Raw genomic sequence first — 9,496 nt, 5'->3', positions numbered from 1 at the left:
TTTTTTTTTTTACATATTTGAATGATCATTTTAAAGGTTTAAGCTCTAAAAGTCACTGACCTGGAACTAAAAACAATGAGTAGATAAAAGAATCCCTGGAGACTGGCTGGTGCTTCAACATTACCAGGGAGAGCACAGCAGAGACGTCACTGCGTGTGCATGTTGACTCATCCCTTCACTTGCAGGGCAAGATGACCTCCCACAGTCTCAACTCACTGAATGAGCTGCTCACTGCGGCCGAATCAAAAGCAAGATGGCATGTACTTCTCAAAAATCAAGGTTGATGATGACCAGACTCGTGGTTTTTTGTGTCAAAACCAGTCAGCAGGCCAAGAGAACCGACCTGTCTAATCCTCCTTTATCATATTAGTTTGTGTTGCATCACAGTCTACACAATCTGCCTTTTTATTTACAGTACACTATGCTGTAGGTGGTGTAAAAACAGCTGCTGAAATCAAGATTTCCTTCTGCAACAGATGTCCTGCTTTAATTCACTCATTTATATTTATATGTTGAAGTCAGTGAGGGACAAAAGGTCTCAGCGGCTGTGGCCTTTTATTGTATTGGGTAGCGTTAGTTAAACAGGCCATTTTAGTGTTTGTATGTGAAAGGAATTAATGTAAAAGCTTTTTTTTTTACATGCCTATGTCTTAATGACATGTCCTGAGCCATTACACCATTTGCCCAGCAGATAGTGTGCATGTGCTGTGGAACCTGTTGCACAACTACAGCTGCTGTACATACACAGAGGGGTTGAAGGCATTAGAAGCAGAAAGGTGACAACACGGCCTCTCTTGTGCCCAACTTCTGAAGAACTATGCAAGTTTAATCAAACCCAAGATGGATTTGGATGTTATCACTTTAACGATTCTGTGGAAAACATTTAGCCAATACATCCCCAAAAAAGGACACAGGAAGAAAATGTCACAACCTGGTTGCATTTTGGCAAAAATGTGCATCTTTTAGTGATGTTTGACTACATGTACAGCAGTACCAAGTTTACCACTTGGTTTTGATGAACTGCTTTTAATTCAACCGGGCTTGGCCACACCACTATCAAACCTTTGAGACCACTACACTAAAATAAGACATTACATTCTGTGGACACATTGTTCCTCATGTGTGTACCTCCCTCTAACAAACAATGGAGACTGTTTACAATGAGCAGCCGTTTCAAGCCATCTATTCAGTTGTCGTGGATAAAGTATTATGCTATTATTTCAGTATGACTAAACTGTGTTCTGTTCTATGCTAACTTATTAATGAAGTGCAACCGTTATTGAGTAGTTAGTACAGAAAAGACTTGAAAACCAAGAAATGTTACATGCATATGCACACTGCTGGAGGATGAGAGCTGTACATATTAATCTATAAGCATTCTGAGATATCTGACATATGGAAATATTTTCTTACCCTTCTATACATCAGATGTCACAATTTAATATATCGTTTTGTTCTGTCCTCATTAAAAACAATAAAACAGTTTGAACAGAATTTTGCTTTATTTATGGAGAGAAACACATTTTGTCATTAAGACTTACATTTTGTTTGAGCCCATGGACCCAAATAGTTTATTTTTGTATATTTTGGTCTATAAAAGCAATGCTATCCGATCGGAGTGGATTACAATACTGCAGATCATCACAACACAAGAAAAACTTGCTTGGTATTTTCCGTTGTTACATTGCAGACACATCGGTCTACTCAAATAAGATACGCACTTCAAAAACATGACCACTGCATTTCTCAATTATTAGAAAACAACCAAGTATGTGATTTAAAATGTACGTGGGACTTAACCTGAGTATTACACTGTATGTCTGTAAAGTCGAGTTCAAATACATGTACCTCTTCTCGTTTGTACACCAACAATTCAAATTTTAAATTACATGGTAGCAGAAACTCCAAGGCCGTCAAGAGGTTCACAGTTACTTGACCACAACTGTTGGTGTGTTTGAACCAATTGTATCAGGTGCGTAATGTTTGCACATCAAAAATCACTTTGGTCTTGATCTTAGCCATTAACTGATTCTGAACTGAAGTTAATATTACATTGACAATATCATTCTTAACATCTTGAAAACAAGACTAGCCTAATTGCCAGAGGGCCAGTGAAAACCTACAGCATGTTGCTTTCAGGCAATAGAAAGCAAACTGGCCTCAAGATACCTAAATACCTAAATTCGGAAATTACAATTGGTGCATCATTCAACAGTAGAAATAAATCACAATTCAACATACAGGGTTAGTCAATAAATCAACTGTCAAACATTCCAATAAATTCCCATTTTAAAAAGGATCTGTGTCTCAAAAGAGCATTCAACAAGAAACCCAAACCTGTGTGAAAGCTTCACCACTCCGTGTCAGTATGCTACCAATACTCTCCTCTGCTTCTTGTCCAGCCAATGAAAGTTGTGTATATTGTTTAACTGTCAGGCTAGACACAGATTTGGGTTTGGTGTTAAGTTACCCTCAGTTAAATAAATCCTTTGTCCCTCGAAATATAGAATTTCTGCATTACAACCCGTGTCTTGAATCACAAGAAATTATGTTCGATAAAGCCACCCAAGAATAACTTTGGCATTTTTTATTAGGCAAAATATATTCAAAAATACTGACATTGTCATTAAAATAGCGTAAAGCGGACAGGTCAATTCAGAGGAAATAGATGATGCACTTAACCGGGGTGCACAGGTTACAACACAGAAATTATTTATTAAGTATTTGAACAACTGAAGTAACTGACATTTACAAATCGCTTGCTATATTTACACACACACGCACACACACACACACACACACACACACACACACACACACACACACACACACACACACACACACACACACACACACACACACACACGACTATTTACAGAGAGGACACGATGCTTACTGCTGTACACAGGGTATCTGTGCACTGTCATGTAGCACATAAATGTCCCTGTAAATTAACTACTGTACCCAGTAAGAAGTAGTACATACCAATGGGCTACTCCCAGTGACACACAGTGTCACAAACATTATGGCATTATTGATTCCCCCCCCCCCCCCTTTACTTAAATAAAACTATTTTCATATTATACATTTCATATTTTGTTACATTCAAGGTATAGATACAATTTGTATCAACAAGCAAAAGTCAATTCTAGACATTTGTGGCTTAGTTGTTTGCGGCACTTTCAAAGAGGGTGGGGACACCATTCTGGCCTTTAGTGTAACCTTTCAACAACGCAGTAAAACACTGAATTGGTACATTAAGGCTTTTGTAGTGATAGTGAGTTTATTTTTAGACTGGAAGTAGTCTATTGTCCAGCGAAAACCGATTATTTCTCAAAATAGTCTTAGGAACAGGGACAAAATTGACATACCTCTAATAAATAAAAAGGCAAAAAATGGAGGTCTACTATCAATAATATTTCAGCATTATGGGCACATATCTGTCAAACCCACAATGTCAGTGACAATGAGAGCATTTTATCTAATGACAGAGTCCTGCAAGCAATATGTCAGAAATAGTAGCAACACAAGCTTGTGAGCAAAATCAGTTCCAATTAAATCCTGTGTGCACGTCTTTTCCAAACCACAAACTAAATCAGGTTTTATAAGACAATATAACAAGAATTATGCACATTTAAATTGATTTAATTGGACTGTAAATCACAGCCCATGAATCCGATGCATACTGACAAAGCTTACTTTGTCATTAACTGCTTCAGCTTGCATAGATGTCTGGGAACATCACTCAATGATTTACCTTTTATACCACAATGACTACAAATCACTGTAATGAACCCTAAAAGTATTTATTTTTGGAAGATTTTGTGTTGTGGCTGACGTTACAGTTAGGAATTGCTAAACACGCCTCAGGAAATGTACTCGGAGCTCATCTGGGCAATTGACTATTCCAGTGTTTAGGTTAAAGAAAGATCACCAAGAAACAGATTCCACTACCATTAAAGTCAAAACACTAGCGATGTTAATTTGGCAATCTTGTTGATGTTTATAGTTTTAGAGTTATTTATGTTATCAGTGACAGCATCCTACTAGTACTTCAGTCTTTTTGCACTGAGATTGTTTTTTTCTCTAATCTATGACAATTCAATTATCTCAAGGGAAAAGAATGGCACGCAAACCTTTAGCCAAATGCCAGAAACAACCTTGACAGCAGCCTTGCAATCTGATTGTTTCACATGAAGAAACATTTAGGCAGTTTGTTTCACCTTCTCATGAACAGACAGCCGGCCTCAGGTGGCCTCGTCTTTTTTCATGAAAAAAAGTCAGCAAAGCCCAACACTGATTTGGGCAAAACACATTCAAATGTTTTTGTTTTTTGTTGTTTTCTTGTTTTTTGATGTCTGTTCATAAACCATGGTTGTACCTAAACATTATAAAGAGACAAAAGTCAGGCTGACATAATTAGCCCTGTTAAAGAGTAATACCACTCAGTTTAAAAATGTACAGACAAGTTTTCTTTGTAATCATGACCACTTTTCTAAATTAAAAGGACAAATATACGAGGCTGTTGCTCATGCTGCTCCATTAACTACAAATGGGAGCCCAACTTTCTAGACTTTAAGCTCAACATCACTTTCCTGTGTTTTTAATTATTTATAAGATAATACACCAACAAAATAAACTCCCCTGTTATTTGACTCACAATGGAATCAATATTAACACAATTTTTTGGGGGGGAAGCTCCTCTCTTTTACTGGCATGACATATTATACTGGAAATTTTGTAATGCTCATGCAGTCCAATAGCAGGCCTTAGGGTACGATACCTGAATCCTGAAATTAAGTGGCATTTCCCTTTAAATGCATTTAAAGCATGATCTTGCTATTAGGGTTAGCTTTACATGTTGCAACTTCTCTTCCATTAGTCGGCTGAATGTTTCATGTGGCATTTTGTCCTGAGGGGGGGTGTAGCCCCAAGGCAATGGGTCATTAAAAGCAGGGGGGTTAGGCCTCTTGGGAACATGGATGTGCTTAGCATTAGTTAATATGTCTTGTGAATAAGATGACCCAGAGGCCATACCAGTTGTCATAATTAGCATCCAACATTAGCATCCTTGGGTAAAATGTGAAACTGCCAGTACTATAAAAAGGCAGCCATTTTTGTTTTGGGGCTGCATGGCCGACCTTATGGACACCAACATTACATCATCTATCTAAAGCTGCATCACGTAAAGCCATCCTCTTAGCCCACTCTTCTAGATCTCAAGGTGCATAATAAGGATATACACATAAAGTACAAAGTTTTGCAATGCCATCTCCACATTTCAACTGTACATAACTTAAGGTACTACATGTTACATGTAGGATTTTTTACAAAATATATCACTACTAGATCAGAGTAGACTCTTGCCAGTAACCACTGGTTTTTGGCAGGGAGAGACTGAACACTAGAAAATTGAAAGCATCCTGAGAGCAATGTGCTGCAAGGCACAGCCAAACCTTTCCATGGAGACTGGCTGCATGTACGCATTCTGTACATCTGTATTCGAGCAAGACAGCCTCCCATAAAAAGCCATACATTAAAGTTTATCTTCAACATGCTTTCTTAAGCATTTACTTCATTTTTTTAATGTAATTATTGAAGCCCCACACTCTACATGATATAACAAAATGAGTCCGATATTTAACTCACTGCCAGGCCATATCAGCCAGATTCTTATCATTTTATCTGACAAATGTAACATCAGGTACAATTTCAGTCTGTTGCAGAATTACTTGTGCAAACATTTAAACTGTGATGGTAAACACTGTTTCCATCTCTAAAAGTACATTTCTACCACTCGTTCCTACCGAAGTCACATAACTGCCCGGTGAAATGAGTTCTCAAAGTTCCACTTTGTTTTACATGCACATAAGAAACCAGGTTACTGCCGGAAATCCAGTTAAGGCGTGAAAGGGGGCAACTGGTTTAGATGCACTGCAATAGTCTAATACCTAAAAAAAAACAAAGTTTACACACAGTTTGCCAGAAAGCAGATTATTCCTATCCCTCCTCCACATTTTAAGTGTATCTAATATGTTATATAGGTACTTGTTAAAGATGCCCTGCCACAGAACACAGTTATTACTTGCATTTTTTAAGTATGTTAGGTCCTTATGTGTTTGTGTAAAGTTGTGAATGTAAAAAGGAACTGCGACCTCCTGTCAGCTCTAGCCACTGATAAGAAAAGAGCGGAGAAGTCAGACCAATTACAAAAAGCTGGTCAGCCAGACGTCATGTTGCCTAAGCCCATTACTATTCATGACCTCGCTGGGTAAAGGATACTGATAGCCAAGCTCTAAATGGCTAGCTGTTAGCCAATCAGAGTCAAACAGCTTAGCTTGTTGAATATTAATGAGAACTGGCACAAAGTCTTCTTGCAGGTTTTCTTTACCAAGCTACAATGGCTTGAAACAAGGTAACCAAGGCATTTTTTCCCAAATCTTGTTTACAGAGTCCATGGTAGAACTTCAGAAATGACCACAAAGTAATCAAATACGTGTGGCAGGGCACTTTTAAGTTATAGGATTGATATTTTTTGATTGGAGCATTTGGACTGTAAAGTGAGAATTCTTTACTGTTCATCTGTGGAATTAGAAAAAGCTTATTTAATAAACTAAAGCATTTACATTTAGAATAGGGCAATCAATAGGTTTGTTCTAGATGCAATGATGCATGAGTTTACTGCCACAGTGATGATACTTTCCCTGTCCTGGGTCTCTTGTCATGCACATAAGCAAATGTACAAAAAATAAATAAAATTAAAAAAAAAAAAACTCTTTAGAAAGTGCATAAATGGCCAAATTCCATCAGAAAGCTAGCTGGGTTAACCAAGTTTTTCTAAATGCTTTAAACTGATAAAGAGCTTCTCATTTCTAATGTATGCATCAGGAACCAGGTCATTGAGAAAAGCTGAAAAGCATCAAACCACTTAAGTGCATGTAAAAGTAGTCTTTGAAACACAATGAACTCGCTCCTGAAAACCCACTGCTCCACTGACAACTTGAAGAAGTCCATTAGAGCTACTTTTGGAAACAAAGATACTTTGAATATTTTAACATTGAAAAGAAATCAGCACAACAAATTTGACAAATATATAAATCTTGGATGTAGCATCCAACAAAATCAGAAAGGTATAACTATACAGTACACCATAGGAAATTATCCAAACACAGGTTAGTTTATACTGTAATCCAATTGATTCTGTGAACCAAAATGTAAAGTTATGTAGAATACTGACACTATATAAATTCTATATTTTTTTGGCATTATTTAGCAGCTTATTAATGACTTCAAAATAATGGCTTTTGTGTGATTCTATGTACATACTGTATATGGTGCATATGTATACAAGTCAAATCTCTTTTTTGGCTTGCTTTGTGCACTGTCAAATTCTACCAAAATAGTAGCTTTGTTAAGTGAGGCTGAGAAAATATATCTCTTTAGATACTGAGATAGTGCTTTACATTTGAAAATAGGAGGCTTCAATGACTAAGACGTTCATTGAAACCAATCAGACAATGACTAAAGCGTGAGGTCATTCAGATATAAGGCCATTAAATGTCATAGTTCATGCTGTGAGGTATGTTACTACCTCCCTCGTACTTATCTTCAAAATAAATGCACAAAAATGTCACAAGAATTATTTACAGCAGAGGCAGACCTAAGCAAGGTTATTTATAGTTTCACTGCACCAGAAACACTTTAGATGCCTTTCATAACACATTCACAGGGCCTGAACTAGATCTTCATAAAAGCTACATGGTGTACAAATGTTGACATACTCTTATGTCAGATTTAATAAGGCGATTGTGGAAGATGTTGCAGTTATTACTTCCTGTCTTAACACGTTGCAATGTAGCTAACCAGTTTATTGTTCCACTTAGTTCACACTGTCACAGGGTTCAGTATTACACTAGCTAGCTAGATTAGTTCAAATTACATTATGGTTGAAAGGGTTGTACTCTAAATACAAAAAAAAACTATTATTTCACTATATTTTTTCATACCAAATATTCCTTTGCTGCTATACTGTTTTGAATGTGCATAAATTAAGTAAATAAATTTAAGTTAGGTTCAAATTATGATGGTTAACCAGCTGGTCCTCATAATTACGTAATCAATATTAATTAAAAAGACAGTGTGAAATAAGTGAATAAACTGTAAAATCATTTATATAAATGAACCAACAATCCGTGAGGTAATTCAAAAAGTATTAAAATTCGCCTCATTATGAAATGTTATTCCAGTTTTTGGATATCATTTTTATTTTATTATAGACAGCCTTATTTAAAATGTTTTAATTTCACAATGGCATTACACAAGTGACACTTTTATTTCACGTCAAATTTAATTTGACAGACTTTTTACCTCTCAGCCAACCTTTAGCTAGTTAGCACCTGTTACCTAGAGTAACAACTCCAAAGTTGTCAAAATGGCTTACGCTAACTGCCAAACTAGCTAGGCTGGCTTGTGAGCTTGGATTATTACTCAGCGTCAAAGTGAAGAGCCAGTGTTAGCGGTGGTAGTTAGCTCCTTTTGGCTTGAGCGATAACCGAATAAAGCTCCCCGTCTATTTGCTCTTCAGAGTTGTGTCTCTCTTTAGAATTAAAAGCAGTTGCTCACAACCCTGACTTTGACATTGTTGTTACTCTAGCTAACAGGAGCTACCTAGCTAAAACTGGTAGCTGTTGTTGAGCTTGCTAGCTTAAAAGGAGAATTCCGGTCAATTTTAACACATAGCTCTGCTGTTTGTAAATTTGGAGAGCTGTCAGTAGAGAAAAATGAAAACAATTAGTGCTGCCTACACCGAGTTATCCTCCTTCTAGCGTTAGCCCCCAACAGGATAAACAGGGCAAGTTTTAAACTTGTTTTTAGCCTCTAAACATGCCTGGAATGTCATTACAAGGGCCTACCCATGAGCAGTGCTTCCTTCCAAGTGAACACAGCAAATTTGACTGCAGTACATGTGACAAGAAGGCATAAAAGTTGTGTTAATTCAGCCAAGGCACATACCTCTGTTTATTTCCTTTTTTCCGGTGAAGTCCACACTATTCTAAACACGCCTTTCTGTCACATCTGCTGCAGTCAAATTTGTTGCGTGCACTCGGAAGGACTAACTGCACATGGCTAGGCACTTCTACTGACATTTTGAATTTGTTTAGAGGCTAAAAGCACTTTTAAAATCTGTTTGAGCCTGTTGGGTGCCAACTCTAGCTGGAGGATAACACGGTGTAGACAGGATCCAGTGTTTTAATTTTTTTTGCTAATGAAAGAACTCCAAATTTACAAGCAACAGAGCTACTTATTGAAATTGACTGGAATTCTCCTTTAAGAGCGGCAGGGGGCATGGGACTGGCTGAAAGGTAAGAGGGCGGTGACAACCCCACTCACTGTCGTGAAACGTGGCATGAAATAAAAAAAAAGGTACAGGACTAAGTGTCAATGGAAAAGAAATGCCATTATTGAAGAAAAAATCATTTTAGAAAAACTGAATAAA

The 9,496-nt window shown here is 37.2% G+C and overlaps 1 long non-coding RNA gene across 1 annotated transcript in view; it reads left to right on the top strand.

Moving 5' to 3' along the window:
• The window catches only part of LOC116700177 (uncharacterized), a 24,784-nt gene extending 18,109 nt beyond the window's left edge, over positions 1-6,675 (top strand). Inside the window, exons 3-4 of the long non-coding RNA XR_004334589.1 lie at positions 1,355-1,356; positions 6,566-6,675. This is a non-coding gene — a long non-coding RNA (uncharacterized LOC116700177). The remainder of the gene's footprint in view (positions 1-1,354; positions 1,357-6,565) is intronic.
• The last annotated feature ends 2,821 nt before the right edge of the window (positions 6,676-9,496 follow it).

This window comes from Etheostoma spectabile, chromosome 13 (assembly GCF_008692095.1).
Source record: "Etheostoma spectabile isolate EspeVRDwgs_2016 chromosome 13, UIUC_Espe_1.0, whole genome shotgun sequence".
Classification (NCBI taxonomy): Eukaryota; Metazoa; Chordata; class Actinopteri; order Perciformes; family Percidae; genus Etheostoma; species Etheostoma spectabile.
This window is presented reverse-complemented; position numbering and strand designations above follow the sequence as displayed.